The following is a 24,742-nucleotide window of genomic DNA, read 5'->3' on the forward strand; positions in this document are numbered from 1 at the left end:
CAGGATCTTTTCTGGCTCGCACCGCTACAACTCATACTCTGCACTGCTGCCGAACTTCGCGTACATGAGCCTAAAGTGTACTTCAACTCTCCCATTTTAGGAGTGCTCATCTCAGTGACAATGTCGAAGGAAACAAAAGATTTGGCTAAATATGATGAGTTCCGGCCGGAACTGCGAGCTGAAATTAGATCTTTGAAATATAGTGTTAAATTTTGCTTGGACACGTATGATGCTATGAACAACCTTCAGAAGGATGTCAAGGAACTGAAGCACGAATAAAAAATGGAAAATGAAATGCTACAAACTAGGATGAATGAACTAAAGCAGTATGAGAGACTGAACAACCTTGAAAACAAAATTCTGGCTGCTAAATGTAAAGCAGGAAAGGAATACGCAAAAAAACCTAGGAGTAAATTGCGTTAACGTGAGAAGTTGGGCGAGTAGATGAGTGTTCATGCTAAACGAGCGCGAAAGAACAAACACGGAAGAGGAGACAGCACAAAACAAGCGCTCACTCGCAGCTGGATGGTTTATTCGGGAAAAAGAGCTTAAGAAAACAAGAGAGGGGAAAAGAACAGACCGAAGCCGCATCAGGGATCTAATCAGGGATCTAATCTAATCAGGGAATGAAAACACGCGCATGACAAACCGCGAAGTAGAGCAGAGAACACCGGCACAGAAGAAGCACGCGGCAAACTCATTTGTCATTAAGAAGTGCAGTTTCAGGGGTTGTTAGGGTAACTGAAGGGATACTGACACATTTGCCCATTGATTTTGTGATATTGTAGCCTTCCTTAAGCTCTCACGTGAATTTGTTAGGGTGTGTAAAGAGAACAGAAGTACTCTCAAATTTTAAAATACATCGCGCGCGCTTTTCTGATCTTTTACAATCCCAGCAGTGGTAATCCAGGTTAGCTGAATGAATTCTTGTGTTCCATGAGGCGTATGTTTAGGCATCGTCCACTTCAGCCAATGTAAGCGTGGCCACTGGACGTTTGTGACCACAGGCCACATGAAATGAGGTTTCGGCGTGCTTATTATGTGCCGGTTTTCTCTGCTTCCATTCAATGTTTTATCATGCGCGTGTTTTAATTCCCTGATTACATCCCTGATGCGGCTTTGGCTTTTGTGTGTTCTTTTCCCGGTCTTGTTTTCGTAAGCTGTTTTTCCCGAATAAACCATTCAGATGCGATTGAGAGCTTGCGTGGTGCTGTCTTCTCTTCCGTGTTTACTTTTTCGCGCTCGTTTAGCATGAAAACCAAAGAGTAGTTATTGATGAGTCAAACATCTAAATATGTAGCAAAGGTGAAGCAGCAAAATCTCAGCTAGGGCAAGAAGGCTTTTGTTCGTTTCACGCCGGGACCATTTCGCCAAAAGCGCTCAAGACAGTGCTCACGACGCATTCCTTGACTACGATAGTAGGGATTTGTGAAGGAGCATCTGACGCGAAAAAACAAGCGATTGCTCGGTGCCACCTAAGCGCAGAAAAAAATCTAGCAGGAAACGCAGTAACAACGGGACAAGAAATATAAAAGCACTGACTTAAAACTCACTCTATTTTTGAAAAACACGGTTTCTTATACTCTCTGAAACCCTATCGATACACATGAGTAGCTACCATATCGCTCAGATGACTCAGGCCTGAACGATATGTGGGGTAAAAGGAACTGCAGGCCCAGATCTCTGGTACCACGTTTTTAATGAATCAGTATAAATTATTTTAATGCGATTACCACGTTTTGCTCAAAGCCTATCACTTTATCTCATATGTGCAGCATGGTTCCTGGAAGCACGTTTTCAACAAAACGGCTTTGCTAGCCGTAAAGGAATTAATTTTAAGAGCCCAGAAAGGCAGTACAAGATTAATTTATTGAATTTTAGAAGGCATTTGACTGCATAAGCCACGTTATTATCCTTGAAAAAAATTTCTACATGTGGCATGACAGGTCATGTGCAAAAGCTCACATGGGCTCTTCCTTTTTAGTCGGACCCAATATGCCACTCTCAATAGACCGTTTCAAAAAGGGCCAAAGGGCGCTGCCATATTGGAGACTGGGCTGTGCTCGTAACAGAAGAGAAAGCTGCGGCATCTCCCCCCACGCCTGCTTCACAGCCCAGTCAAACCTGTTTCTCCCGGGGTCGGGGAAAGGTCTATAGGGACCGGGCGCCCGTTGTATGACGCCACCGTCACCTCGCTGGAACAGCGCCGCCCGCGGCGGAGTGCCGAAACAGCGGTGCAGCTGAGCGGTGCAGTCGTTTCCGTTCTGCGAAGCATTTTTGAGCCTGTTCCTACCCGTCATTTTGCGGTGTGGCTTTGAGAGCTTTGAGCTGCGTTGAGTAATCGCAAGGAGTATTTTTTTGACCGGGAAATCTTGAAAAAGGAAAGGGCCGTTCTCGACAAAACATGCGTGATTTTTTTTTTTTTTGAAACCACCCGGCGCATGGTATTTTTGTATTTCTGATATATACTCGAAAATGCCGCGCGCGTGATTTCACCATGCGCTAGGAACACCTTCGTTAGGCACTTGTTAAGGTGACTTCGAAGACGGGAATTGCGCCTGCAAATAGTGCAATGCACTATTTATCTTATATTAGGTCTAGTCGAAACCTGCCTGAAGATCAAATACCGCCGAGCCGTGTAGCCGTGGCGCCGTAGTAGTGGTAGTTGTAATGGTCAGCGTTCATGTAAAATGAAAAAGATGCTGCACCTGTCTTTTTTGGTAATAGCCAGGCTGAAACGATTCAGAGTAGAATAATAGCAAATGACATTCCAGTTTCAACCTTGCAACGAGAGCTGTAAAAGGAGAAAAATAAACAAGAAAGACAAAAGTAGAATCCTATTTATGGTTGGAATAGCAAACACACATATACTTCCAGGACTTCCTGCACAATTACGCTACAATAGCTCACTGAACCCAGCCTTGAGACTATCAAGCTTAATCATAATATAAGCCAAATGAGTAATACCACCTCAGTATCATTTTTACATACGACAATGCTCTTGTTGAACACTTCGGAGCTGCTACATATAATTGACTTAGAAAATATTATACTATACATGCCTTTCTCCCGACATGCTGCGGAGGTTATGAAAAGAAAAAAAAATATATAAATTTCCTGTTAGCGTTCTCTCAGCGCAGGAAGTTCAATGCGATTGACCGCACCTGCCTTGAACATCTGAAGGCAATAGTCCAATACTGTCAAACTGTTACATACAATAAAAAAAAAACACACACAGTGTGATGTGTTGTAAGATAAGCCACCGACAACTGAGAGAGCGTTCTATTGTTAAATGAATCCCTCTGATGGCTCGTTCGCTAAGGTGGTCTACTTTCTCAGCGTACCGCGAACTTGCGGGGCCGATACTTAGCTGACCTCGATACCTGATGAGTGTGACGGGACACGACCATGTATGTAGTTTTCTATTTGCACGTAAAGGAATCCGGATCACTGAAAGCCATTCCTTTTAAAACTTTGTCACTGCAGCTTGCCGGACTGCTGCTAAATCTGTTTACATTGGCCGCAGAAGCAATTTCTGAGAGGTAAAACGGTCTTGTCATACTACGCTACAATCAGGAAATCTCACGTTCACTAAAACGCCGATGAGAAACACATGTATTTAGGCGGGCCAGGAAATGGACGCTGCTGAGAAAATACGTAAAGCCGTGTCAGGTGCAACGTGAATGCGAAAAAAGAAACTGCTACACGGCCTTCGAAATTAAAAAAAAAAATGCTACGTTTATGCTCGTTTCCACACATTAAATTGTATTTTTTTTCTTGTTCGACTTTTATATGAAGCCGACAGCAGATTTTGTGACCATGCGGTATTGATTGAGCTGTGAAATTAGTTATTTTATTAGGCAAAATGGACATGCCACAAACAAATGTTAACAAATTCTAAGAGTATCAACGCAGAGCTCTCAGCGCATTTTCATTGGTTGACAAACGAAAAGAGAAAAAAAATGACAGGATCATGATAATAGGAATTGTTCATGTCTCCTATCTGCTCTTTCTGTTAAGAGAAAAAAGTAAATTATCTTTGACTATGACAGCGAAAGTATCTGCACAAACATTTTCTCTGCCCATCACTGAAGATCGTAACGCAGCCCGAACGACGATGGTGGAGCTGCCTTTTTTTTCCGTGCTGTGGTTTTCTTGCACACAGGCGGGGAAATGCTAGCGTTGTAACTTACGTTGTTGGGTTACTTCGATTTCTCATTGTCAATAAATCGACTACAGATGAAGGAGTGCGGCTTCGACTCCGAGACTCTCGTGCCGTCACTCCTGGGGAACAGAAGGCACAGAGCATCCGGTAGCAAGCGGAATTTTTAAACATTCGGCACTTTCCATGACCACACAGTAACCAAATACGTAGATTCATGCCTTTTCCCTTTCAAAGAATCATGCTTAGGTCACCTGCCACTCATGCTTCTGTGGAAACCCGAAGATATGAATCGACTTAAAAACGTCCGACGAGTTTGCGTAGCTGCCAGTGGAGCCAACAACGCACCACATTTCGCCAGCCTTGTTTGGAAAGACTTCATTTCACTGGACATATTCACACAACTAGCCCAACTTTCTGTTCTCTTGAGGATAGTATATTCACGCACAACGTCATGTAAACCTTTGTATTTCCAATTTCCACACAAACCAACGACAAACAGTACGCTCCAATGCTCAGGCAAAGCGCCCATAGAGAAACATACTTACGTAAAGAGCGGACACTTCCATAGGGCCCTGCGGCCGAGCTAGAGCACTGCCGCCAGCGCTCCAAGCGGCTGGTCAGACCGCTTATTACGTCCTCCGAGATTTTAGGCGCGTGATTTTGCTCTGTTTCGGTTTTGGTTTCGATAGCAATGCTTTCGATTCTGATTTACATTTGCCTGTTAAAATATTCAACTACAACGTCTATAGTGGCGCGTAAGGTCTTTAATGATGCCACGCATACAGACGTAAGAAAGTCGCGGATCGCAGCTTTTTTACTGGAAATACCGCCAAGGTTTTCGGAGAACGAACTTTGTTCATGCAGGTTAGATTAATAAAATCTAAGCTTTTTTTTATTGTGCTTTTTTGATGTCATTTAGCCGGTTTTCTCAGTTGAACACATAGGAGGCATGGGTTTCACTCAAAAAGTTTATTTTTTCTTGTTTACAACTTGAACTGTACAGAACAAATACTGGATCACACACATTTTATAAAGTACATCCTAATATGAAGAGCAACAAGAAATAAATTATTTGAAAGTCAGTGGCACCATGCCACGAACAAAAAAAAAATATTGCACATACGCTCTGCGGGTTTGTCATCTAAAAAATCACCCGTGCAAACACGACAGGAGTTGTCAAAAGCTAGACACAAATAAGGGGTTAAAAGGCATGTATAGCTCGCTCGTGTCTAGCATATCAGCAGCTTTGAGCGATAGGTTCACAGACTGTTCAAAAATACAAGCACAACATATTCAATACATCATAGTAACACAATAGTAATCTTGCACTCTTCATAAAATGAGATTTTTTGGTGAAGGTGTAGACAGCATGTAACAAAATTTCACATTTGTGCTGCAAGCACTTGTTCTAAAACAATACAAATATGGACAAATGGCATACAACAACGTAAATGGCCTCTTCAAAAAGACTGTTGTTGCCTTCGAGAATAAAAAGAAACGTACAACTTTCTACAAACATTGTCCTACATGTACAGAATTAAGTCCATGTCTTTACTAATTACCGAACCTAGCAAAGGGAAACAAAGATGTAATGAATAATCAGCGCAGGAATGATTTTAGACAGATATATGTAAGCCAACTCTTTGCTGAGATGAGAAACAATGCGTCATCAGGCTTTAAATTTGTCCAGCTGCCTGCCAGACACTGATTTCTTGAAGCGAATGCTGTCTAAGTTTCTATTGATGAAACGTACATGCCAGAAAAGACGAATTCTGCAGAACATTCTCAGAAACTTTTCACGACACTGCAGAGAGCAAAAACAAAAATCGCCAACATTTGCCATGAGCTCATACAGTGTATCACAGACGTGGCGCACATGGGATGTTTCTTCAATTACAGAAAGGAATCGAGTTTCCAGTAGCTGTATAAATGCAAAAGCTGCTTCAGAAGGAACTGTCAAGTTTCCAAAAAACTTACCCGGAATATGATAGGCTTTGAGCATTGTGAAATACTGATGCGGTTTGTTTAGGTCACAGTTCTCATCTTTGAGAACTTCGCAGCATGTGCATTCTTCTTCTGCATTTCTAAGAAATTGCCTAATTATAAATCCAGCAACGTAGTAGGTGGCAGAATCTTCTACTACTTGCGAGAATTTCTCTTCGGCTAGACAGGAAATGTCGTCTAAAGCAGGCAAGTCAACAGGGGGAACAGGAACCACAGTGTCGACTACAGATTCCTGTTTCAAAGAAAAGGGCGTCACCGCGTGCAGGAGCTCAGACCCATCGTTTTCAGAATTAGCATTTTCCGAAACCTTGAACAGCTTCCGGATCATTATGTGTTTCAGCCCAGATGTGAACTGAGATACATTAGGATTGGTGTTGCAGCCGTGTTTTTGTCTCATATGGCCAAATATGTTTTCCAGGGAATCCTGTTGGAGGCGGCGCGTGAGAAGAAACGAGAAATCATAATTGTTTGCGATGTTTTCCATAGCAGAAGAATGGCTCTAATTGTGACCTGCCATCCAATAGTTGTATGTGGTTGACGTTTTCCTTCAAATTTCCACTTCGATATCCACAATATCTGGCTCTCGAGAAACTCGGGCAACTCAACGTGACCCTTACGGATCGCATGCCGCAGCTTCTGTTCTGTCTTTTTAACACGTGAGCTATTCAAGCAATCAAACAACTTGTCTATGCGGTCACAAAAGTTAGCAGTTGCCATTGCCTCTTGAGGGAGCTCCTTGGCGTACACCATAGCGAGCAAAGCGATGGACACAGAGGCACTGAGGACTTGCGTTGCCCTGTTAACCTTCATTGCAGAGAACGGTTTCTGAAATATGTGTCTATCTGTAAGTTTCGGAGCCAGCCGCAGTCTCAGCTCGTGTGTTGATTGATAGAGTTTAATAATATGAGACCAATCTGAAATTTCATTTTCGATGTGAAGCCTATGTGCTTGCAGATTGTTGCGGGTAGTCTTGATCAGGTGTGGGACATCAAATATGAAGTAAATGCGTTCATCATTTACAAAAAAGAATGGCGTTGCAGCCGACACGCTCAGCGAATTGGCGAGGCTAATGTTGGTAGCTCCCTGGTCACAAATAACAGCCTTCACTGTGATTCCTATTTCTTTGAGAAGCTCAATCAGAGAAAGAAGTAAACGACGAGTAGAAAAATATGTTGTAGACGCATGCCCAAATGTGTAGGCAATAGGCTGAACCCATTTTTTGGAAATGCCCGACAGAAGGAACACCATAGCCCTGTCCGCTATTGAGGATGTTCTTTCATTTCCATCATCCGTAAACCCATTAACGACATCTTGTGTAATATCATAGGCAAGATTTTTCTTCAGCATTATTTCATCAAATGTTATAGAGCAGACACGATCACGCTTGCTCCATGACTCTGTTTTGGAAGCTATGGTAGGAAGTATTCCAGGAATAATTCCAGGGCTCATTTTAATGTTACTCAGCCATCTTCTCAAAGAACGCTGTGTGGGAAGTGTGAAATAGGACGACAAAAAGCGGTATGCTCGTGGGCCGCGAAAGTGCAAGTGCAGGGCGAATTTCTTTAGCCACAAAGGAAACCGCTTCCCTCTGTTCTTTGACTGCATTTTTACGTGACAGGAAATGAGTTGAAATACCTCATCCGTTACATGAGGCCGAATGCACTCTAGAGCTTCTGAAATTGTCGATGGTGCCTTGCGTTCCATTTTGCGCAGTCTTGATATTGTCTTCTGTACTTGGACACTTTGGCCTGAAGTCGCCTGATGACGTCCCTCGGTGAGTCGCGGAAGTTCCGTGGACGAGCTGCATTCATAACAGAAAGAGCTGAGTTAAATAAATTATAGAGAATTGATTTCTATATGCACTTTATTTAAAGCCTGTTGCGCTACTTCTCACATGTAAAATAGTCCACGCATTTTACCACTCATACAAAAAAATCTTGTTGCAGCATTAAGGCGCATGAACTGCATTGCGTCGCATTTCAGGGTCACTCAAAGGCACATGAAGGTTCATTAGAATGTCATTTGTGTGAAGCGAGTATATTTTATACACACTGACATGCGCCGTCTGTAGTAAGCATGTAAAATGAGTAATATCAAATATAATTGTACGCGTATGTCGAACGTAAGCAGAGCCAACAGGCGTCTCCGCCAGGCGTAATATCTTGTCATTTTTGCTCCTTTCTCTGTAAGTCCTAGAAGGAAATTAAATGAACTTGAGCAACATGCGAAATTGATACAACTGGGATAGAAAGTCTTTTTCTAGAAATCCGAAACGTTTGAGCTAGAAAGTGTCAAATTATTATATGTATACGTTTTAAATACCGACTAATGCATCATGAAGATGTGCTTTACAATAAACCATCATTCATCTTTATCATTGTATTAATTTCAATCATTAACTAAATTATAAAAAATTTCTAGTTGTTTTGGCCGAGCACATTGTACAACAAAACTATCCTGTCTCCTGGGATGCCAATTGCAGGCATAGTTTCGTTTTCCATCTGATTGAAAGAAAAACGACTCTTTTCGTGTACCGAACCAAGTACAAAATATCGAGAGTTGGTTTAGTGTCAGGATGACATCAGTGATTCTAAATTAGAAGATAAACAGTAGCGCAATCGTTTGTCCTGTGTCATTCTTCGTCATCGTATTCCGTGCTGCTAGTGTGAAGATAATGAAATGAATACATACTTGTGTGAAATGTCCTGCCAAGTACAGAATCTGGCGACCTCGAAGATGATGGTGCGGCAGTCGTTGGCTTCGGGGCAACAGTGTCTGCGTATGCAAGTGAAGAAGCAATAGTTAATGGTTCCTGGCATGACAACAAAACGGACACATTTATGTGTACTGCTGTGAATTTCTTACATTTTCATGTACAGTAAGCAACAACCATTTTACAGTTACACAAGGCTCTCGGTAATTGTGAATTTCTGCTCGTTCACGGTAAACCCGTTCTATTTCAGTTAATTCCTGTGATGGTCGTAGTAAGCACAAGCCGAAAACTATGTTCAAAACTCAATCGGATTCCGACCTCGCTATTGCAAACCTCACGCGTTGCAAATTATTGCTACAGCTGTACACAGCATCTCATGAACGTTAACAATTTCAGAACTTAAGGTTTTTAGGCTATACCATTAGTTATTAGGTCGGCAACAACTTCTGCATCCAATGCAAGGCTATCTTGACCGGGCCCTGATGAACAAGACTGTAGAGGGCCGGTGTCACTCGAAACAGGGCTCAGGCACGCAGATGACGATTGTTCTGATGAAGCGACCACTGCGATTGTATGAGGGGATCCAATACCTGCGAAAGCACCGGTGAAGCAGACTTTTGAGTCGAGTGAAGGAACATTTCTTTACGCCAAGACCGAGCTCTGCATTAGCGTACCCACAAAATTGGAGTGCAAGGTGTTTCACGTAACGCTAAACTTTGATACGCCATTCACGAATATACGTTTGATACTCCTTTAACGGATGAGACAAACGTTACATTATTCATAGAGTCACCTTGAGTTACCAAGAATATTTTTGCAATGCTTTTAGTTAACTCTTTTGTTACGTTTATTCAAACATGATTTTATATAATTATTTAAAGACCAAATCTTATTTAATGTTGAGAAGCGTGCTGAGAAACCGATTGCCCGACCACTTCATTAATGTAGATACTTAGGCTATCTCTGTACAATTTTCTTCTATACATTTTTTTTTTATGAGCATGGAAAACAAACACAAGTCTACTCTCACCGGTGGCTGTTGCAGACGGGGACAGATAACTATTGACGGAAGTGCTCGGGCTCGAGAGAAGTGATGATGCTGGCAATGACTCGGTCACTGCGGCATTAGGGCTTGAGTATATAGTGCCTGCAAAAGTGGAACAAAGATTTGCAGAAATATAATCTATCAGAAATGTACGTTTTTAATCGCTGAGATTACATCGAGTGGGTTCTGCGTTAATCATAATTCGTAGCTAGAAAAAGACAATACAAAGCTTTGTTGGCAGGGCGATATTGTCAAGTGTTTAAATACACAAGCGCACACTGAAAAATACCTTGAGCGAGCTGATAGTCACAGTATTCGGTTGGCTGAATAGTAGGAATAGCAGTCTTCTTCAGCGAAGTCATCCCGGGGTCCATGAAGTCATTTGCGGTGAAATGGTCCCCGCAGATGCGGTACGTGGCGTACAGCTGGGTCGGCGACTTTTCTAACAGGTCGTCCCTCTTGGCATACTCGATCCAAGCCTTCGACCTGAAACAATTATGGCGCAGTATAAGTTGTATTTAATCGCTGCACATGACTGACTAAAATAAACCTCCGCATAATAGCCGGCCCTAGCAAGAGACTGGCAGCACTGTTTTATATTTTCGTTATGCTACACACAAAAGTCGTCAATCACCTGCTGTCACGAGGAATACGGAAGAACTTCGTCCCCGGGTTCTTTTGTCTTCTTCCGTTGTTCCCACACCAAAAAACGCAGCAGTAGCTCCCGTAATTTAATCCGCTCCGTGGCATAATAGTGGGGGCTTGTGTACAAACTGTAAAGATTGTTGCAGTCATCAAACGGCAAAGAGAAATATATTGCAGCAAAAAACGAAAAGGAGATTAAAGTCGCTGATGACAGTTATTTTTAATATGTTTGCAGGCAATTATGCTAGCATATTGTTCATGAAAAATTCTGTCTAACTCGCTTCAATCCTTTTCGGAAGTGAACTGACGTAAACAAATTTTTTGGCTATAAAACAGTGACCGCCTGTATGGTTTTCTTCCAGACCGTACCTATATGCGCTAAGGACCAGTGATAAACTGTCATTTCACAGTGACCGCACACTGTCGCAATGATTGCGTAGATCGCTGTATCCGCAACAATTTTCTTCTACCCTTTCACGTGGGCACTTTCGATTGGGATTGAGCCCTTGACTTTGATCAAAATTTCAATTGCGATGGAAAATGATCTTTGATATAGCGGTCCTATGATCGGGAGTAAGAACATCCCTAGCTTAACAGATGTCACTAAGCAGGTCCGAAACACCGAACAAAATTGCGTCCCAAACATAGCAGGTTTGGGACGCAATCGGGCAGCTCGATCTATGGCTCGATTCTGGTGCTCTGATGGCCGTGAACTATTCCTAATCGCGGCTCAAACGCGATCGGGGCATATTGACGCCCTATTAGGATCAGACCGATAACGGTCAAAATTGCCCGTTTCCCGTGTGACGAAGGCATTTTCACATGGTCGATCTCAAATGTGCGTTACACTGTTCGACCCACGCCATGTAAAGTGCTTGTGTTACGATACGGGTGAGCCATCGGTAAATCTGTGTTTTAAACCGAACGTCGTTCCGAGTGATTTCTGGAAAATTATGCTTTCGAAGAAATGCACATGCACTTCCGTAAAAGACATTAGAAGAACAAACGGATGGCTCACGGCTCATATTATATGCTACACGTACAAAATACGTTCACGCGGCATAAAAAACGACTTGCTACAATGCTCTTAGCTCAAGAAATATCAAAATTAATCCTACGGGTAAAAGGAAACAACTTACCGGGAAAATGAGGTGACTCGTTGAAAAGCGCGGTGAGGTGGGCGTAACCGGCGGCACATGACCGTCGCAGCAACAACTTCTATATGGAAATGGATAGCTTTGATGTAACCCGGTGGACGTGTGATAAGCTGTTGACCTTCGAGGTAGAGTGGAAGCCAACATAGGCCGCCTGGCGGGTGGTCAGACCCGTTTTTGCTCGGCCGCGAAACGGCTCGAGTGTCCGCTCTTTACGTAAGTATGTTTCTCTATGAAGCGCCGGCCGGGGCCGGCGCATTCCGGTGTTTGAGCGATGCGTCGAGAGGCAGCGCCAACCGTAAAGCTGCCCGGTCCCTATAGGTGGCATTCAGGCGCATCACATATTCCCGGGCTGTGCCGCAAGGTAGCATTATCGAACCATTTTTGCTTAATTTCTACAAAAACGATGTCATCAGCGTTAAAAACGCATTTTCGTCATATATGGAGATGATAACATGTATATGCTTTGCTGTCAATGACCCCACTTAACTCATTAAAGAAGCTAAGCGGGCACTATCGAGCATTCTTCATTAGTAGAATCGTAATGCGTGATTAGTTTCGCTAAAACAAAAGCTATGTGTTTTTTTTTCCTTTCTAAGGTTTCGTACTGATACCATCATTACCTGTTCTTACGAAATTGAAGTTGCGCCTGCTTTCTGACTAAAAGCGTTTTTCGGGGACAATCATGTTCATTTACTAGCTTTAAACTTTGGCCCTCCATAGGTCTCCTCCGGCTCTCGTCTTTGATGTGGTTGAACATACGATTGTTTACATCTCTCTTTACGTCGCAATTATATCACTGTCGCGTAGTGTGGAGCAATACTACTCAAACAATTTATCAAGATCTCTACTTATTGTAGAATAATTTATATTCAGTTTTGGGACTATCTGGTGTTTAAAATGCGCCTAAGGTGTTTAATTTATTTAATCGATAAGTCTATCACTTCATTACAATCAGAAATACAAACAATTCCACAACACTCTCCAACATGGCAGCACTCGAAAATAATAAAAGCACATGTCCTTTACATCCCCCCCAAAAAACAATTTAGTGTCCGTACACTACGAACAACTATAGATATATACACAAACGTTGATACGTAGTCTTCCCTCCCTTCTCAGCGTTATCACGGGTGCTGGTCTGAATACTTTTCTTCCAGCCAGTAGAATTTGTATCATTATTTGTGTTCATAAATGGTTGTCTGTGTATTTGAGAAAATCGAAGAGTTGAATTTGGTGTTCGAGCACGACACGTCTATTTGCACAATGCAATTAACGTACATGGTAAGTAGTCACTGACATATTTCGCTTGTTACTATTTTTGACTCTTTGTTCTGTTACGAGGCGTTAACTGAGTGACTTAGTTATAGCTAAATATAGGGTAAAAATGAAACCTACTGATCAATCATTTGCGTATCACCGTGTTACTATGTGCGATGTATTTGATGTCGGTTTATTGTTTTATGTTTTGTTGGAGTGTTACAGGCCATTTTCGGGACTCGAGAGCCTGTCAAGCTTGTGGGAGCCTTTTCTTCTCGATGTTCCCTTTGATTGGTGAGTAAATAATCAACTTCAACTCTCCCTCCCTTTAAAAAGCATTCCATCGATGGGTAAATATAAATGTTAGAAAATTAGCTTGGTTGGTTTTGTTTTGTGGGGTTTAACGTCCCAAAGCGACTCAGGTTATGAGAGATGCCGTAGTGGAGGACTCTGGAAATTTCAACCACCTGGGGTTCTTTAACGTGCACTGACACAGCACAGCACATGGGCGCCTTGCTTTTCGCCTCCATCGAAAAGCGGTCGCCGAGGCCGGGATTCGATCCCGCGTCCTTGGGAACAGTATTCGAGCGTCGTAACCACTGCGCCGCCCCAGCGGGGTGCTAGAAAATTAGTTCTTAGCACGCGTAATACATCTTACGACGTCCAACATGCATGGTTTGCAGTCGGCATGCTTCGCCGCTGGGGTGCTGTTGCGCCGTAGGCAATGACGTCATAGCCCAGTTGTCTAATGCAGCGAAGGACTTTGTACGCCCTAAACAATCGGTACAATACACTTAGTCCGCAACGACGATTCGAGTCCAAACCCAGTCTTGGCGCCCAACCTGTACTCGGCCTCACGTCAACGGAAGTTGTAGCGTGGGGCTTATAGTGTGCTGCTGGCCTTTAAAGCATGCCGAGTGGCTCTAATAACTCGGGTTACTGACATTCTAGTCAAAATAAAGGAGAAATGGGTATGGGCAGGACATGTAGTGCAACGAAAGAACAACAGATGCTCGCTAAAGGTAAAAAATTGAATTCCAAAAGAAGAAAAGCGCAACAGGGGCGGCAGAATAATAGGTGGATGGATCAAGTTAGGAACTTCGTAAGGGTCAAGGTAGTGGTCTCAGACCACCACTGCTGAGCTGGGAAAACACCGCTCATATTGAAGATTTCTCTATTAGAGCTAAGAGTTTTGAGCGGGAGGACAGCTAGTGTCTTCATGTGGCTGTAAATTTGCGTCTTGATTAGTAATCCTTTGAATTATTGCGCAGCCCTATGACCCCAGCCAGCATTGGCCGACTGCCGATAATGGCCAATCATCGGCTGCTGGTCGGCAGCCTACTTGGCTGGCATTGAGTGCTCGGCAGAATGACGGCCCATGGTTGGTCATGTACCAGGTTGGGTGCAAGTAAGCCATCGACTAAGGCCAAAGCTAGGGCACCCGACTGAACGGCGACCAATTTGGCCACGGCCACTCGGCCATCGGGCGACCCATGGTCGGTGACGTACTAAGTTGGGCAGAAGTCAGCCAGCATCCATGGCCCGAGCATGTAACCCCGACTGAACTCAAATCTGTTTGGCAGCAGTTGCCAGGGCATATGGCAGCCCGCGGTTGGTAGCATGCCAGGTTGACCAGGAACCGACTAGCACTCATGACCCAAGCATATGCCCGTATTTGATGCTGATTATAGCCATAAGGCAGCGCAGGAAAACTCCACACGCTACTTAGCAAAACCGAATTCTGGAGAGCTTTTAAATGTCTCATGAAATTTAAGTGCAGAATCCTAAACACCAGCCATTTACCCACGTTACCTTAATAATTATGTGCAGACACTACAGAAACCTGCTGTCCTAACTGAAGTTAGCATCGGCAATTAAAAAAATAAAAATACCATTACCCAACCAGCACAGCCCGAATCAAAGCGGGCCTAAACCAATATAAAATAAAAAGGGGTAAAAAAGAAATATTTGCATCGCATAAAAGAAAGACAACAAAACCTGGACCATTCATTATTCGTTCGCTTTTTTTAAGAATCTCAAAAATTGTTTCCGACTTACGCCGGACACCACCAAATTTTGTGTGCCAGGAGATCCTAAACACTTCCGCGTCAATACATAAACCGTGTTAAGGCACACAAAAAAGACAAAACGCGTCTGAAAAATAACACATCAACTTTTATCGTTTTATCGTTTATCGTTCATCGTATCACTGATGAACGTTTTTAAGCGAAGAACATTCGGCACCAGGCAGCGTTGCGCGCATACGCTCGTAGTCTCGTACTGTGTCCTCGCACAAATCTTCTAGAACATTCACATTACACATAGGTTTTGATGAGCGGAACCGTCACAGTGACATAGATTTGTTCTATAGGCTTTATTAGGAATCTTCTTTTCTATATGATGTGACATGAATATACAGAGGTCCTAAAAGTATATAGCAAAGCTGAGCAATGTCAACGTAATAACTGCGGCCGTATGACCAAACAGTAGCAGAAAAAGTGATGAAAGAGTGGGATATTCTGCGTGATTTGGTCGTCGACGTGAAAGTGTTAGACAGAGCTCGTTCGCGGGCCTTGGTCGGGGTCAACGTTATTCTAATCGCTCGGGGCAGCCATACAGATGGTATCCGCGGAGCGGCGTGATTGAAAGCAAACACACACAAAAGAGAGAGAGAGACGTGTCTAGACGCACGGGTTTTTCAACGGCATCGCGTAACATTCGACGGTGGTGCCATCCCTATTCTTGAGCATTTTTCTACTGCCAGTTGCAGAGCCAGCCATGTCTTATTGAGCGACATTGCCGCCGTCGAGCAGCTCCGGATTCCCTTTCGTTGCTAGTTTCCGTTGGCAAGCCTTGACTACTGTGGATTAAGCCAGTATCGACTCATTGTTGTTCGGTGTGCCATTCTGGTGTCAAGAAGCTTTTGCTGAGTAGCGGTAACCGCCATGGTCCGTCCCATCGATGAAGTTTCCCGCCCGGCTTCCTCGCTAACCGATGGCCATTTTGTTCCTCTGCGCTTTTGTTCAACAAACTCGTCCCCGCGAAGCCGCTAACGCGACGGGTTTCGCACACATCTCTCATCCGGCGGCCTGTACCTCAATTTCTCCTTTGCATGCCTGTTATCAGTGTACAGCGGACCTTGCTTGCCTTGGCTAACCTGCGCTGCAGCCTGAAAGAGACTTCAGGGTGACGATGTGCTGCTCAATTTTGCGCGCTTGTGGAGCCCTTGCTAGCGATGACCAGTCAGCCAACTTCGATCTCGACCATCTCGAAAAGGTGCCTCAACATTCCAAAACCTTAATTTGTTATTTTTTATTCTAAATTTTGTGCTTGTATTTTTTTCAGTTGTCACTTCGCTTGTTGAATCTGAACGATAACATCGGTCCTGTGCATGTACTGTGTAAGAATACCGATCTTAAAGGCAGAGGGGGTGATCCTCTCTCGCTCCCGACTGCTATGTAGTACCGCCAGCCAGCGGATGCATGCCGCTATCGTGGCGTATAGTCACATGATACCCGTGTTATGGACATATTTTCAGCGTGGGCTCATTCAATGCAAAACGTCCAAGGCCCCAAAAAGAGAGCTTCTTGGTAGCCCGAAAGGCCTTTCATAGAAAACTTTTATTTTCTAATTTTTTTCTTGCATAAGTGCTTGTTAAGTACCTGAAAAGCAGCAAAAATTGTTCCATGGAGCAAAATTTTAAATTATGCGCGAAATAAGATGCAAAAACAAATATATTAGTATTGAAAATTTTATCTTGCGTGATTCTGTCATCTGACTTCATTATTTTAACAATACACGAATCTGGCCATATTTTGGTTTAAATAACGTAAGAAATGTGGCATTTGAAGACATTTCTCACATCAACCTCAACGTTACAGCAAAAGAGATACTCTTTCACTGTTTGCTGTACACGATGTTAAATATTATTATAGTCGATTGCACGAAGGCATTTCTAAAACGAAAACTCCGTAAAAGAATGTCTTTTTCTTGTTATTCAGGCTTGTATTGGGAATCAAGGCCCTCGATATCAAAACACTTGAGCTGTGTCATTGTACACAGTACAAAAGTATTAAACTTTAATTTGGAACGGTTATGCAAGTAAATGTTGCTTGACGGAATAAGTTATTTTTTAAATTCTATAAACAGGCGCAGTGGTAGGCGCTGCCCAACTGTGACTTCATTGCAGAACGCGTACGTGTCACGGCCTAATATCATGCTTTCATGTATGCAGTCGTGTTTTTTACGACACTTTGTTGGTTTAAATAAATCCAAATGCATCGCAAGCATTATATTTTCGTCTGTTCTTCGTCTGTTGGCCTAATCCAATTTTGAGGGCTCGGGGCGCTCAGTGAAGTCAGCGCAACTTGGTTTTGCAGTGTTATTCATTGGTCACCTTTCCTTACATCTGACATATTAGAGTGCGTCAAGAGGTTTACGGCGCCTCATTATAAACGATTTTCGCCCACAAACGATTTTTATTAACCCCTCTTTGTCTCCTTAGCTTTCTCATCAACTCGTGTTCAACTTTCCTATGTTTGAATCGTTAGCCACACAAAGTGAGACCGCCTATGTACTCATATCCATTTCTTTATTTGAATTTATTAACTGAGTTCTGTAAAATTTCAGAAAAAGTGTTGAAATCGTGGCAGCTATGATATGCATGAACTCTTATCAACTATGCGCTCACCACAGATATAATTTCGAAGGAACTCCCTTTCATGCTTCTATATTGGAACATCGCAGCCAAATTTCAATTCCGTTTGTCTTATTTCTAGCTACGGTAAAAAAACATTTGGGGGATTTACTCCCTCAAGACATTACGTTTACTAGCTTGATACTTCGAGTTTTTGGTACTGAATAAAAAATTACCTGGGGCTTAGCTTTAGTTAAGCAGGGTAGGTTGCGAAAGCAATAACAGCATGGCTATGCTAGAGTTCAGCTCGTAGTGTAGCCAATTGTGGTGTACCATGTTGACCGTATGATGAACACAGGGCACACATTGGAGTTCACTATTATTTAGCTTTATTGTTTATACCTATGAAGACACTTTGGTGATCACTAAAGTAGTGAGACTTCCGTCGTTGCCGCCTAGTTACATTCCTATGTTCTAGACTGCTGAGTGAACACGGCGACAAAGTCTTCATTGTTCAAAGCGTCCATTACATTCGTCACCGGTTGAGGACGGTTCAAGAACAACGCGACACGCTTGTCTATACTCCGTTTCATACATCAGGTGCAACGCAGCGAAAGCTACGTAAATAGTCAGCAAGAAAAAAAAACAGGAGGCGTATCACTACGCCCTCGTTCTGTAGGCGAGTGGTTCCTGCCGGAACGGGCTCGATTCCGAGCATACACGTTTGGAATAACATGCTTCGCATGCCTAGACATCTTCACAGAGCGGATCTTATAGAAAAAAATGCCCACCAAAGAACCATTTTCTAAAAAAGAGATGCGCAGCGCGGAGGGCACAGCCAGCGCCATCTGGTGGCACAGCTGGCAAGGTTGCGGGGCAGCAAAACGCGGCACGAACAAAAACTACATAAAAAACATACAAATTAGCCGAATGCGACCTTTTCTCCCTAAAAAAGGTGCTTTTTATGAACTTGATGGCAAATGTAAAATGTGTTAAGCTTGCAGACAAAGCAACTATTATTTTCTCTCGTAAAGAGCAGGCACTATTTTTTATCGCGGATGCGGAGAGCGCGAACAAGAGCTGTAGCTTTGGTAGTGTTGCACTTGATGTATGAAACGGAGTATAGCTGAATCTTGAGCGCGCCATCGAGCGAGACGCTGTTCCCGTTCTTCATCTGTCTCTGTAGCCCGCTGTCGTTTCCTGGCTTCATTGAGACGGCGTGACTTTCCTTTCTGTTTATCATGATGCATAGCGAGTGCCTCAGCTGAGCAAGCGCGAGCATTTATATACCCATCGTTTTCCTCCTCCTCCTCTCAACTGCGAGACAAGAGGTGACAGCAGCGCCTCCACTCGGTAGCATCGCGGCTCCACCTGCAGCGCGCCGGGCCTACCGACCGCCGCCACCCGACGACTCGACTTAGTAGCCTATCTCTTGCTCGTTTTCCTCCTCCTCCTCTCAACTGCGAAAAAAGAAGTGACAGCAGCGCCTCCACTCGGTAGCAGCGCGGCTCCAGCTGCAACGCGCCGTGCCTGCCGACCGCCTCCACCCGACGACTCGACATAGTAGCCCATCTCTCGCAGCTGGTTTGACGTCACAATGACGTCCTCATCTCATCCGCGGCGCGCCGTGCCTGCCTACCGCCGAAACCCGACGACTGGACTTGGTAGCCCATCTCTCGCAGCTGGTATGACGTCACAGCCAACTGGGGTCATTAAAGGTCAAATGTGCCTACCGACTGTGGCTACGCGAAGGGCTGAAAACTGAAGTAGTATTGCTTTCGCAATAATACTATATTGCAAATTAATTACGGTTCCTTTCATCATAGCGGAGAAACTATTTTTCTTCTTTTATTTTCGAAGCAGGGTCTTAAAAATATTTTTACGTCAGGAAAATCTTAATTCGCTATATCGGCTTATAGTGCTCTCTTTACTGTGATGTAAATAAAACACAATTGAGCGAGTTACCGGGAAATTAATAGCGCACACGAAAAGGGACAAGGTAGAAAAGACACCACGAGAGCCTACTCACACTAGATTTATATGCAAGAAACAGGTAATTTATACAAAACAAGCTAAAGAACGAACAAAAAAATAGGAGAAAGAAAGGAAGAAATCACTCAGGCGCATCAAGGTACAGAAACTTATTTTGATGAAGAAACACCATTGCCTGTTTCCTCAATAAAAAAATTAATTCTGAGCAAGCGCTTGTGGTGTGTTTTCTCCCTTGTGATGTGTAGTACGCCCTTTTTATTTCCAAGGTGATGTGAATATATTAAACGTATCTTCCTGCTCGTCACTTGCAGAACCTAGTTCCATGGGCATTAAGCAAACAATAATTATAAGTGGTCTCATCTCAGTAATCTGCAGTGTCGTCACGCTTCGGCAGTGCGTTGCTGTGGCTGGTAATGGATTTGGAAATACGACAATTTCTGCCGGCAAGCAATATTTAATCACTGAAAAATCTACTATAAAAATAAGACGTTCATGTCAATAATGGTGGTGGTGGTAGTGGTTTATTAGTAAATAATCAAAAAGGAGGAAAAGAGGGTTGCCGGCCGCGGCAACTGCTATCTAAAATGTCTGAAGCACTTGAGAGGCAGCCGGCGGGAAAGAAAAGGGGAGAGAGATAGGATAGCGAGGGGAAGTATAGAGGGGAGCGGTAGGAAGAAAGGACAGGGGAGCTTTGTACATTATTTACAAAATACAAACGGTCAACGAGTTTGCGTCGCTCGCGCGCAAGTGTCCGAGCACTGCCCATAAATGCCTGTGCGCGAGCGGCCACTGCAATCGTTTACAATATATATATGGTACCATTGACGTATATACATATTCGCGCGCACGTAGCGTCCTGTCGTAGCGTACAAATCGCACGCGCGACAGACAAATCTTGTTTGTTTTTTTTTGTCTGGACTGTCTTCACTTCTAATACAGGCCTGAGTATAAAAAAAAAAAAGTCTCTTTTCGCGGAATTTGAAACATTTTCCTCTATACCCCGTTTGATTGAGCAAACCTTAACTATTTTAACGTTCATTAGAGTAACTTATAAAGGCGTAAATATTGCTTGAGGTTAAATCTTATATAAAATCTTCCTGGAACTCTACATTTTTGGCATCTTTAGTGACTAAAGGAAATGCAAAAGCTCCTATACTGTTCTAAGAAGTGGAGTTACATAATAAACAGAACAGCGCAATTGCAATACTCAAAATATATTCGTAATTGCAACTTCGTATAACCTAAAAGTTAGTTTGAGGTGCAATGTGTACTCCTTACCGGAAAGTTCAAGTAGTAATTGCATGCGCAAAAAATTAGTTGTGGTTTAACTCTGGTTAACCCTAGTTGAATGCGATAGCAACAGCGGAAGCTTCTTTTGCCTGCTACGTTATTCCCCTGTCGCGCCCTATCAGTATAAGGTGCTACATCATTGGGGACACTTATGCACACCACTTTAAGAGTATGACGCGAGAGCGTAAGTTAGCAGTCTTCTTCTCCTCCTCCTCCTCCCCGGCTGTTCAATGTCAAGCATGGCCTCCGCGAGGACCACGGGACGGCTCGAAACCTGGCACAGGATTGCTATCGCAATACAATATTGTCGATAAATATACTTTCACAAAATGCCTTTCTCATAACTGCCCACGTGCCCAATTTTATTCTCGAAAATTGAAGGTGGTCGTTGGAGCCTGGGAAGTTTCGCATGGAATGACGCTGTGCAGTTTAGCTTCCGATTAACATGTAAGTAATCAAATATTATGAACATGACCGGTTCCAGGTGGCACCGAAGAGGTAGTGTTAGGACTGCCCTCGTATAGGGCCGGATTATCCAGGGTTCGAATAAACCGAGCCCTCCGTTCTCAGGGGCCCCCCGAGAGCTGGAAAAAAATGTCGGATTTTGTGGTTTAATTGATCAGAAAAGTAGTCAAATCGTCTTCCTGATAGCAAAGCAGTAATATGGACTAGTTGGTTGAATAATGCATGGAATTTTCGCGCTACGATATCAACAAACATACAAGCAAGCAGAAAAACTGACGTACACAGGACAAGCGCGCACTGTCAACTATGGTTTATTTATAACAGGGTTACATTTAAAACAGTCCACGCGCATTCTCTGATAAAATCTCTCAATCTCACTGCACAGGCAGGGTCACATCCCCACAAACCTACGCTCCTTTATTAGCTTTATCTCGTGACTTGTTAACCTATCTAACGGTGTGCTTCCCCACTTATCTTCTCAGGCTTCCCATATCTGAAACGTTCTCTTTTTAACGGCCCAAGATGGTGCTTCCTTTAAAATCTGGCTTGAATTTGTGTTTTGTACAGTGGGGTGTAAGGTTTCTAGGGTTCTTGATTGGCCCGCGAGTGGCGCGACTGTCAGGCATCGGCTTTTTCTACGGCCTAGATTTTGTTTAGCGTTTTCCTTGAGGTTTGGCGCATGTGAGGGGGCAATTGTTGGGAATTGCAGGAGGTGTTTCTTATTTGTTTGTATTAGTGGCGCCAAGCATGACTAGTCCACTTCTAAGTAGCGTCCATGCAGCCCTCCACCGCACGCACAATGAACGCGTAAGTATACAAAATATTGGCCATAGATTTTGCCTATATCATGTTCTTACTGATGTTCCGTTGATTAAAATTAGTGCTTATGTATAACAGTGTCGAATGCTTCAAAATCTATTGGTCGAATTGTAAGCTTACCTAGTTTCTGAGCAAGTCTGATATTTGTCCAGGCCTTGTACAAAACATTGTACTCTTCCAAATAATTAGAAAAATTTTCAAAATGATTTTAGCTGGTTCTAACTGGTTTCAATTGATTTCAGCTGGTCCCTACTAGCACTCAGCTTCCATTAGCTGCTTCGAGATGCGTACCAGTTAGAAGTCAGCGTGTCCCAGTAGGTGGCCAAGTGGAATCAAACGGGTTCTAGCTGGCTTTCAGTTCGGAGCCAGCTCCTACCAGCTGGTAAACCGACTGGTCTCTATCATTACTGCTGTTAAGGTCAGCTGTGCATGTGTTATTATTCTGATCGTCAGCAGAAAAAATCGGGACAAAAGCTATAAATTATTAGTTAGAGATTATAGCTGTTGATAGCTGACAGACACCTCAGCAATTTGTCGCTGCTGCGAGCTGAGAGGCGAGATTCACAGGCGGGTCAGTGTTAAGATGTCTTCAAGAAACTCCCCCAGCTAAAGGCTGAAAACGCTTGTAGAAATGTGAATAAGTTTACTCATTTCCTTAAAAGTGGAATGAAAAATGCAGACATGTTATACGAATGTACGCGACTGAGCTTAAATCTGCTTAAGAGCGGAAATGGTGAAAGCCACATATAGACTGCTTTCACTAACCCACTCGTCACTGTCATTGGTAGTATTTTTATTTGTTTATGGGGTTAACATCTCAAAGCGACTCAGGCTATTAGGGATGCCGGACTGGAAAACTCCGGATATTTCGACCATATGGGGTTCTTTAACCTACACCTACACTGACACAGCACAGCACAAGGGCGCCTTGATTTCCGCCTCCATCGAAAATCAGCAGCCGCGGTCGGGATTTGATCAAGCACCCTAACCGCTGCACCACCTAGGCGGAGCTTTCATCAATAAAATCATCATCATTATCATCAACTAAGTGCATCGTCATTGTTAATGTTACTATAATCATTATCAATAACTACAGCGTCACTGTCTTCGTTATGCTCTCATTATTGCCACTGACTGCAGCGTTATTTTCGCTATTATCATCCTTGTGCTAGAAAATGAGAATTGCGATCTGCTTCTCACGAATCCGGCGTGGAGTAGTGGTTCACGCTCAGTTGGTGACCGGGGGGATAGTGGTTCGATCCCCTGTGGAGACGAAAGATTTTAAAGGAAGATGCATGTACAGGGCGATCCGCTTCTAGCTATAACACGGTCACTGCTTTCAAAGCAGCATTGCGTCGGATGCAGGCGCTTATCGAAGCAAAGCGATATGTGTGGGACGCGGAGGTGATGCATCGCATGGCCTGCAGCCTAGCTTTATGGAATGACCGGGTCGGACGCATGATGTTTTGAAAGCAGTGGCCGTGTTATAGCTAGAAGTGGATCACCCTGTACACTCTCCAATAATACACTTAAAGGTGGAGCTTAAAAGGACACTAAAGAGAGAAAGGAAGTGGGTTTGCATCGATAGAATGCCAGTTCCTGATAACAAAAAGACCACTCTTACTGAAAACAGAGCTGTTATAAGGTAGTGAAGAAGAATAACAGAAATACAGGTATCGCCACCACAGCCAAACAGCCGAGGCTCGCAACTACAAATCACGTGACGCGCTAGGAATCCCGGAGGCTGACAAATGCGAATTACGTTGCATGTTTGAATGCGGTAGTACGTTTTTTTCTCAAACATGATAACACGCTTTTATCATACGTAAACGACGGCGAAAAGACAACGTAAACGTTGCAAGGCAAATACAAAAATATACTTGGAGGCGCCACTGGCGCCCACTTCAGTTTCGGTTATGTTTCGGCTCAGGCATTTCGTGCGCACTCGGATAGTTTGTTTGAACCTGTAGCGCCTGAATTACGAGATTGGAGCAGCAGATGCGCCTTGATGGTTCCCATTTGAGCCTTCGGAGGCACGAGCGAGCGAAATCCGCTACCGCCGACACACTCCTTCGTTCACACTTCTGCGCCAACATATCGCCGCCGTTGCCGCTTCGACTGCGACCTGACCGCTTGACTGCAGCTACGTACGCCACGAAAAGCATACATATGCTAAGTACCGAAGGAAAAACGCATTATCATTCAATTGTTCACTAAATCATGGCACATCTGACCAACATATACTGCGTCAACAAGAGCTTCAACGTGCTATTTGCAGGCGTCGTAAACAAAAGGGGCATACTTGCCGCTCATACCAAGGAGAGATATATTGCGCTCGTCGCCCAGCGAAAAAAAGAGCCTCGGGTAAAAAGTAAAAACTAAAAATAACGAAGTACCAGAAATACATTACAAAAGGTTAAAAAAATCGATTTGTGTAAAAAAAAAACGCCAGTAGCGGTAAGACTCGAACTCGCTACTGCTTGCTCCGTAACGTTCAGCGCTAACCGCTCGGCTACGCCGCTTTTTTTTTTTCTTTATTGCCTGTTTTCAGTTA

The 24,742-nt window shown here is 43.6% G+C and overlaps 1 protein-coding gene and 1 pseudogene across 2 annotated transcripts in view; both read right to left on the bottom strand.

The window, feature by feature from the left end:
* Positions 1–24,742, bottom strand: part of LOC146201279 (putative defense protein Hdd11-like) — a 194,136-nt gene that overhangs the window by 47,780 nt on the left and 121,614 nt on the right. The window lies entirely within an intron of this gene.
* Positions 7,158–11,814, bottom strand: LOC146201280 (uncharacterized; annotated as a pseudogene). Its single transcript, XR_014704657.1, has 6 exons — positions 11,712–11,814; positions 10,217–10,413; positions 9,913–10,029; positions 9,302–9,472; positions 8,861–8,944; positions 7,158–7,970 (listed from the first exon to the last, which is right to left on the bottom strand). The product of XR_014704657.1 is annotated as an uncharacterized LOC146201280 (transcript).

Source organism: Amblyomma maculatum, chromosome 2, assembly GCF_055883805.1.
Source record: "Amblyomma maculatum isolate TAMU_Amacu chromosome 2, ASM5588380v1, whole genome shotgun sequence".
Taxonomy (NCBI): domain Eukaryota; kingdom Metazoa; phylum Arthropoda; class Arachnida; order Ixodida; family Ixodidae; genus Amblyomma; species Amblyomma maculatum.